Source organism: Symphodus melops (genome assembly GCF_947650265.1).
Source record: "Symphodus melops genome assembly, chromosome: 18".
Lineage (NCBI taxonomy): Eukaryota > Metazoa > Chordata > Actinopteri > Labriformes > Labridae > Symphodus > Symphodus melops.
Genome location: NC_136708.1, coordinates 22,574,056 through 22,580,777, shown reverse-complemented (window position 1 = coordinate 22,580,777; position 6,722 = coordinate 22,574,056). Strand labels below are relative to the sequence as shown.

The following is a 6,722-nucleotide window of genomic DNA, read 5'->3' as shown; positions in this document are numbered from 1 at the left end:
TCGTTTTTTGCCAAAAATAAAAGGTTTAATAACCCACAGAGTTAAAGAAGATCGATAGATAGATGGATGGATGGATGGATGGATGATGGAGGGACGGACGGACGGAGGGACGGAGGGACGGACGGACGGAGGGACGGACGGACGGACGGACGGACGGACAGACAGACAGACAGACAGACAGACAGACAGACAGACAGACGGACGGATGGATAGATAGATGGATAGATCGATCCTGAGGGAAATTCAAGGCATCCAGTAGAAATATACAAAACATGAAGGACACAAAGAAAAAACGTTTAAATTCAATAATTAATATAAAAAGCGTGATTTTCTTAATTTTTAAATGAACAACGTTTAGATTTTTGACTTGAAAAATATGGTGGTTTTGTACTAACCTCTACTGGTTTGACCCCTCACAAGCTGCCTGAAGCGGAGGTTCACATTTTCCCTTTTTCAGCAGTAAGGTTCCAGGTACTTCGACTTTGAGCCACTCTCAGGGATTGTGTTCCAGGATTTGGATTTAAATCGTTTTTATACGTTTGAGAATAAACCTTTCTGAACAATTTTGTGAAGAAATCTATTGGTAAGGAATTGATGTCGTTTAGATGTTTCTACATTGAATGAATGTACAGTGTCTTTGAGAACTTGAAAAGCCTTTATAAATGTCATATTATCGTGAAAGTGTGTTGGGCCGAAGTGTATTTGTAACCAGGTCTTTACAAAACTGTAAAAAATAAACTCAAGGTCTGGGATCATCACAATTAACTAATGATGTCCTGGTTCGAGGGTAAAGACTATATATTAACAGAGAATAACTAATCAGTCTTAGGCCGTAGAAAAGAGTGACTTTTCAGACACAAAACGCTGGAAAATCCTCAGGTCTGGATCCCGTTTTCCTTAACTAACAGAGAGCTAACTTGACGTCTATCTCCTTCTGCAGTCAGCATGGAAGAGCGCGTAAACAGCGCGCTCACGCGTAGCCGCCATCTTAACTACAACAGACTGGACTCAACCCACTACACCTTTACTAAAGTACCGCTTAAATACGGCGAAATCATTAAATATTGTTCACAAAACTTTTAAAACATATTGACAAATTATATGCAACAGCAGTTAACATATATTACATGTACTGAAATACCCACACTATTCCTGAGACAGTCAGTGCGGCTAATATGAACATTCACTACGGCTATACCATAACATTTTCATTTTAAAACAAAATAAAATGACAGAAGCACAATATATATGAGCATACCTATTACAACAGATAAATGTTTCAGACATAAAACGCTGGAAAATCCCCAGGTCTAGATCCCGTTTTCCTTAACTAACAGAGAGCTAACTTAACGTCTAACTCCTTCTGCAGTCAGCATGGAAGAGAACATAAACAGCGCGGTCACGCTGCCACCTAGAGGACACTACCACTAAGCGTTTGTCAACTGCTGCAAAGTGTCGAAAATAATGCTTCAACTGCACAATAAAAAAAATAAACGACTCAGCCTGAACATTGGTGTCTGATTACACATTGAAACAGGAACTCATATTATTTTGTCACTTATCAAATATTAGTTTTTATCTGCTTATGTGTTTATCTGTAAATATATGAAATCCCCAATATATTTATTACTCAGCAGATTACACTAATTTATTCAAATGACGTTTTTTTAGACCTACACAAAACATATTAAAAAATATATATTTATGAATCTATTTTTAGGTGGGTTACATATTCATTAGATTGGAATAAAACAAAGACCACAGCTTTAATGTTTCAAATCTCAACTCTTTACTTCCACAATTTCAGTTTAGTTGAATTAAAGAGAGGACATCAGTCATCTTCGTCTCAACGATCTTTTCCTTTTTCACACAGCGCTGTGAAGACAAAGAAACAGGATTTAGTTCATCACACGTCTCCATTGGATTATTTATTCAGACAGGTTTGAAGGTCACTCACTGTCCTTGGGGTCATAGATGAAGTCTGGTTCTCCTGTGAAACCAAGACACCTGGCCTGCTTCATGGCATGTACCAGTTCATGATGCTTGATGTGATCTTTTTTAGCTGGAAACAGAAATGTAAAATAATCAAGGTGAAGAAATGTTCCACATGTTAAAGACGTTATGATCTCTCCTGTTGTTCCTACCCATCAGGTAAAACGCCCGATAGCTTTCCACCTCTGCGATGGTTTTTGGCTCATTAATGTTCATGATGTGGATTAAATTATTGTTGGTCCTGCTGTCGACGGTGTAGAGCAGACATCCCTCACAGGTGGGCAAGGAATGGTACGTGCAGGTGAAGTTGGACTCTGATAGAGAAAAAAGAAAACTCAAACCATTGACATGTGAAGCGGACATTGTTCCACTGACTCAAATGAAGGTGGATACGTTTAAACACAGAAGACGAGTGTTTGTGATCTAGAAAAACAAACCTGACAGTAACATGTGCTCACAGGTGAACAAACAAGGCGTACGTACATTTAGGAGGCATGGGAGATTGGAGACACGGACAGGAAGTGCAGAATGTGTCAGTAGAGAACACTGCGTGCAGGTGTGTGTTCATGTATCTAAATTATTTTGTGAGTACGTCTATCTTTAGTCAGGACTCTACACGCTGTTTTATACATGAGAGCCCTGGTGACTTACTGTCAGTTGCTGCGAGGTTGGAATGAATAGTAACAGGGTGGGATCCATACTTGCAATATGTTGGACTGGGAAAAAAGAAGAAGCAAAGACAAGTTCAGACGTGTCACTGGAGGAGGAAATACATCAAATTAAAAACCTGTTTAGGACTGAAACAGTCCAAAGTGAGTGAAACACAGGATGTGCATACTTATAACAAACAGCAGGAGAATTAGCAGGAACAAAAACGAGTCGGTCCTCAACCAACAAATGTAAAAATCTATCTTTCAACAACTGTGTTCTTATCATAATGAAGTTGTTCTAGTGAGCAGTTAGCTTACGCCTCAGTCTTCTAGCACGAGAGCATGCATGAAGCCATCAAGTCAACACCTGTTTGCTTTCAATATTTTATCATTTCAAAAATAATAGTAGTGCCATGTTGTTATGGGCTCCTCGTCTTTAGCCCTGGTTGAACTCTAGGACATACTGTCTCTTCAAAGACTGGATCTATAAGGCCACTGGTTTTATTTCACCTGCTGTTTCAAGAAACAACTCTGAATTTGAAGCAGCATCCATGTCATGCTTGGATGGAAATCTCCATGTGAGTAGTTACTGACCCAGAGTAGGAAAAGGTCAAATGATGTGCATTAAAGGATGCATCTATTCTGAATAGCAGTTCATCCACTTGTAAAGATTAGGAATTAAACATGTAGTATATCAGCATATACAGTATATATAATGATATATAGTATATATAATAAATTAAACATGGAGTAGTATATCAGCATATACAGTATATATAATGATATATAGTATATATAATAAATTAAACATGTAGTATATCAGCATATACAGTATATATAATGATATATAATATATAATAATTTAAGCACGGAGTAGACTACAGACACAAAGGTTTGTTTAATGTGTTTTAGGGGGATTCTTTTCTCCGTGTTCGCTCACTTAAATCAATATATGTGATATATTAGCACTGCTCATACTCACTGCCTGATCCCGATATCTTGAACAAATTCCTTGTGGTCTGGTGATGTCTGAATGAAGTCAATCCACTGGCTCTTGGTTGTCTTGAACAACTCTCTGTGTGGATTACTAGTGATCCAACCCATGATGAAGATCCACTTCCCGTAACTCTGCAGACAAACATAAAGTCAGTACGGTACCAGCCTTTATCAGACGGACCACTGTGGGTCAAATGTTGGATCAAGATTGTCACATTGCAGCTCATTATTCAAATCCTATATTCATGTTTTAAACCAACCTAGCCTTTTGATACCAGTTTTTTTTTGCAATCAGCATCATGCAAAACAGAGAAGATATCTAAAGAGCTGTTAAAACTCATTCATGCTAATGCTATCGTGAAAGAAAGTAGAGGAGGCTTACCGGTACAAAAGTTGGAAGAGGTGTGATCAGAGGTCTGCATTCATCAACAGTTTGAGCCGAGCTGCTCAGAAACAACCCGGCAACCAGGAGAAGACCGCTGAGCCACAGATTCATGATGCTACAGAGGGTTAGCTTGAGTGGAAGAAAGGCTCCGATGAAGCTGAATGATTGAGCCTCACTGAGCCACTCAACCTTTATAGAAGCTGCTCATGGCCGAGATCCAAGAGTCCTGGCTTTTTGGACTCTTCATAACAGTTTTTAGAAGACCTTGTCTCCAGTTGCTTGAAGAGGAGATTCTAGATGTGTAAAGTGAAGTGTCCTTAGAAGTCCTGAAAACACAGAACAGTCCAGTTTGCACATCAAACATTACAGATTGTGTTGACCTGAGTCGCCCCAAAACACAAATACACAGAGATTATGTACTGTGGACATGCAGCAAACTTTCAGCTTGGACTCTGTCATGTTCGGGTTAAAAAAGGTAACAGAAACAACTTCTTTAAGTATTCTTAAGTTTTCAGTGGGTAGTGAATGTGTGCCTGAAATAAAACAAACCCAGTTTCCCAAACTCTGTAGAGTGTGAATGTTTGTTTGGTTCCATCTCTTTGGTCTATCACATGCTTTGTATCACCTGAGCAACAGACTGCCCATTTTTTTATTAAATGAATCTGATTGTTGAAAAATGTGAGGAGTTTGCATTGAGGAATTGGTGGTGTGTCCGGAGACTAGAGCAGATGAGGACCACAGCTCGACATGTCAAGACTTCGTGGGGACTGAGAAATGTTCCCCCAGGAGCCGCTTGTAGGATGCTGTTGAACATTTAGTTGTCTTTGAAACCTCCTGATAATGAAGTTCAAATTTCCACATATCTGCATGAAGTCAGGAAATGAGACAACAACTATATTGACTGCAAGACATCAGAGCATGGGCCTGTTACATTTGTTGTTATGGAAAATACAACGGTTTAGTGTCATCAGGTGAAAGACACCTCAAGGTTCACCCTCGTGTCAGAACGGTGAGACTATTTGGATTAAATATGGCTCACCCAACTCTGACTTACACTCTTAAACCACTGACTGAAAAGCACAGACATTTTATGGAAATAAACAGAAAAGCCTGAACACGTGTATGATTCTCTTACATCCAAAACATTTTTCCATTTTTCCATTGTAACAATTAGATTTTTGGTAAAACCAAAACAAATCAGAATAGAATGAGAAATTCTTTATATTTAGTTTTAGTTTGGGCCAGGCTTTAGTTGGCTGCTAATGAGAAGCTTGATGGAGCTTACTTGGATAAGTTACCTTTTGTCTGTTACCTTTTGTAACCTGACCATGACAGAGTTCATGGTGAAGGTTTTATTTAATTTTGCTCTCTGTGCATTTGTGTTTAGGGGCAGCTAAGGGCAGGTCAATACATCTGTAATGTTTGACGTGCAAACTGAAGTGTCCTGTCCTGAGACTTGGGACTTGGAGGTTGAAGTCAAATATTGTCTGCTCAACTCCAAGGACAACAAGTGACAACATTTATTTAATTCCGCTAATATGAAGAGTCCAAAAAGCCACGCAGGTTCAAGTTCTGCCAGAAGCTGCTTCAATTAAAAGCCAAGCGGTTCTGTGAGGATCAGTCATTCAGCTTGATATTTCTTTTTGAGTGATCAGCTGAAGCTAACCCTCTGTAGCATCATGAATCTGTGGCTCAGCGGTCTTCTCCTGGTTGCCGGGTTGTTCCTGAGCTGCTCCACTCAGACTTTTGAACCAGTAAGAACCTTCTCTGCGTTTCTCCTGGGTCTTTAGCTTAGCATTAGCATGAATGGTCTGAGCATCTTTGTGAAAACCTTCTTACTCTTCTCTCTTTCTTTCGATTAGCATTAAAAAAAATATTCCACAACTTTTTTAGAAAAGTCTTCTGGTCATGGAGGATTTGTTTTACCTTTATTCGTTGCCTTTACAAGACTGAAGCTGAAATCACTACACAGATCACTTGCTCTGTAAAATATCCTTTACAAGAGTGTTGGACTGGTTTGAATGATTTTTAAACGTTTGATACTCAGAACTATTTCCTGAAAATGCATATTCCATTCATCATTCAGCTCTGTTGACACTAACTCCAGAGATCTGTGTCCATCTCTTTGACTTTACGTTTGTCTGCAGAGTTACAGGAGGTGGATCTTCATCATGGGTTGGATCACTAGTGAGCCACACAGAGAGTTGTTCAAGACAACCAAGAGCCAGTGGATTGACTTTGTCAAGACATCAGCCAATGACAAGGAGTTTATTCAGGAGATCGGGATCAGGCAGTAGGGTGGTCATACTGCTGGATGAGGAGCTACGTGATCTTGTGCCTTGGGTCCAGTAGTACTGGATGGATCTCCTCTTCATCCAGCATCGCTGCTTGACAGAGATGGCCACCAACTCGTTTGAGCTGTGAGGTGTTGTCGAATTCAGGCGCTAGTGAGAGAAGACGACTACTGCTGGGGAGTGGCCTGCCATTACTGAGCTGTTGATAATCTAACTCAAAGCAGTCCCGCTGAACTCTCTGGAGGAGAATATTCTCAGCTTCTCTGTAGTTGTCGGCTGTGAGCTGAGGCTCGGTTTGTCCTTATAGACAGAGGGCTGTGGCCTTGACAAGGTCTTGGAATGTCTGGTACTTCTCCACATCAGGGACGGGGGGAAGGTTGATTGTCAAGCCACAGAAGGCGGTCT

The 6,722-nt window shown here is 40.0% G+C and overlaps 1 long non-coding RNA gene across 1 annotated transcript; it reads right to left on the bottom strand.

Annotated features, from left to right (window-relative positions):
* Positions 1-1,765: 1,765 nt before the first annotated feature.
* On the bottom strand, positions 1,766-3,028 carry LOC306839468. Its single transcript, XR_013781200.1, has 4 exons — positions 2,644-3,028; positions 2,145-2,306; positions 1,958-2,062; positions 1,766-1,875 (listed from the first exon to the last, which is right to left on the bottom strand). It is a non-coding gene; the product is annotated as an uncharacterized lncRNA (long non-coding RNA).
* Positions 3,029-6,722: the final 3,694 nt, after the last annotated feature.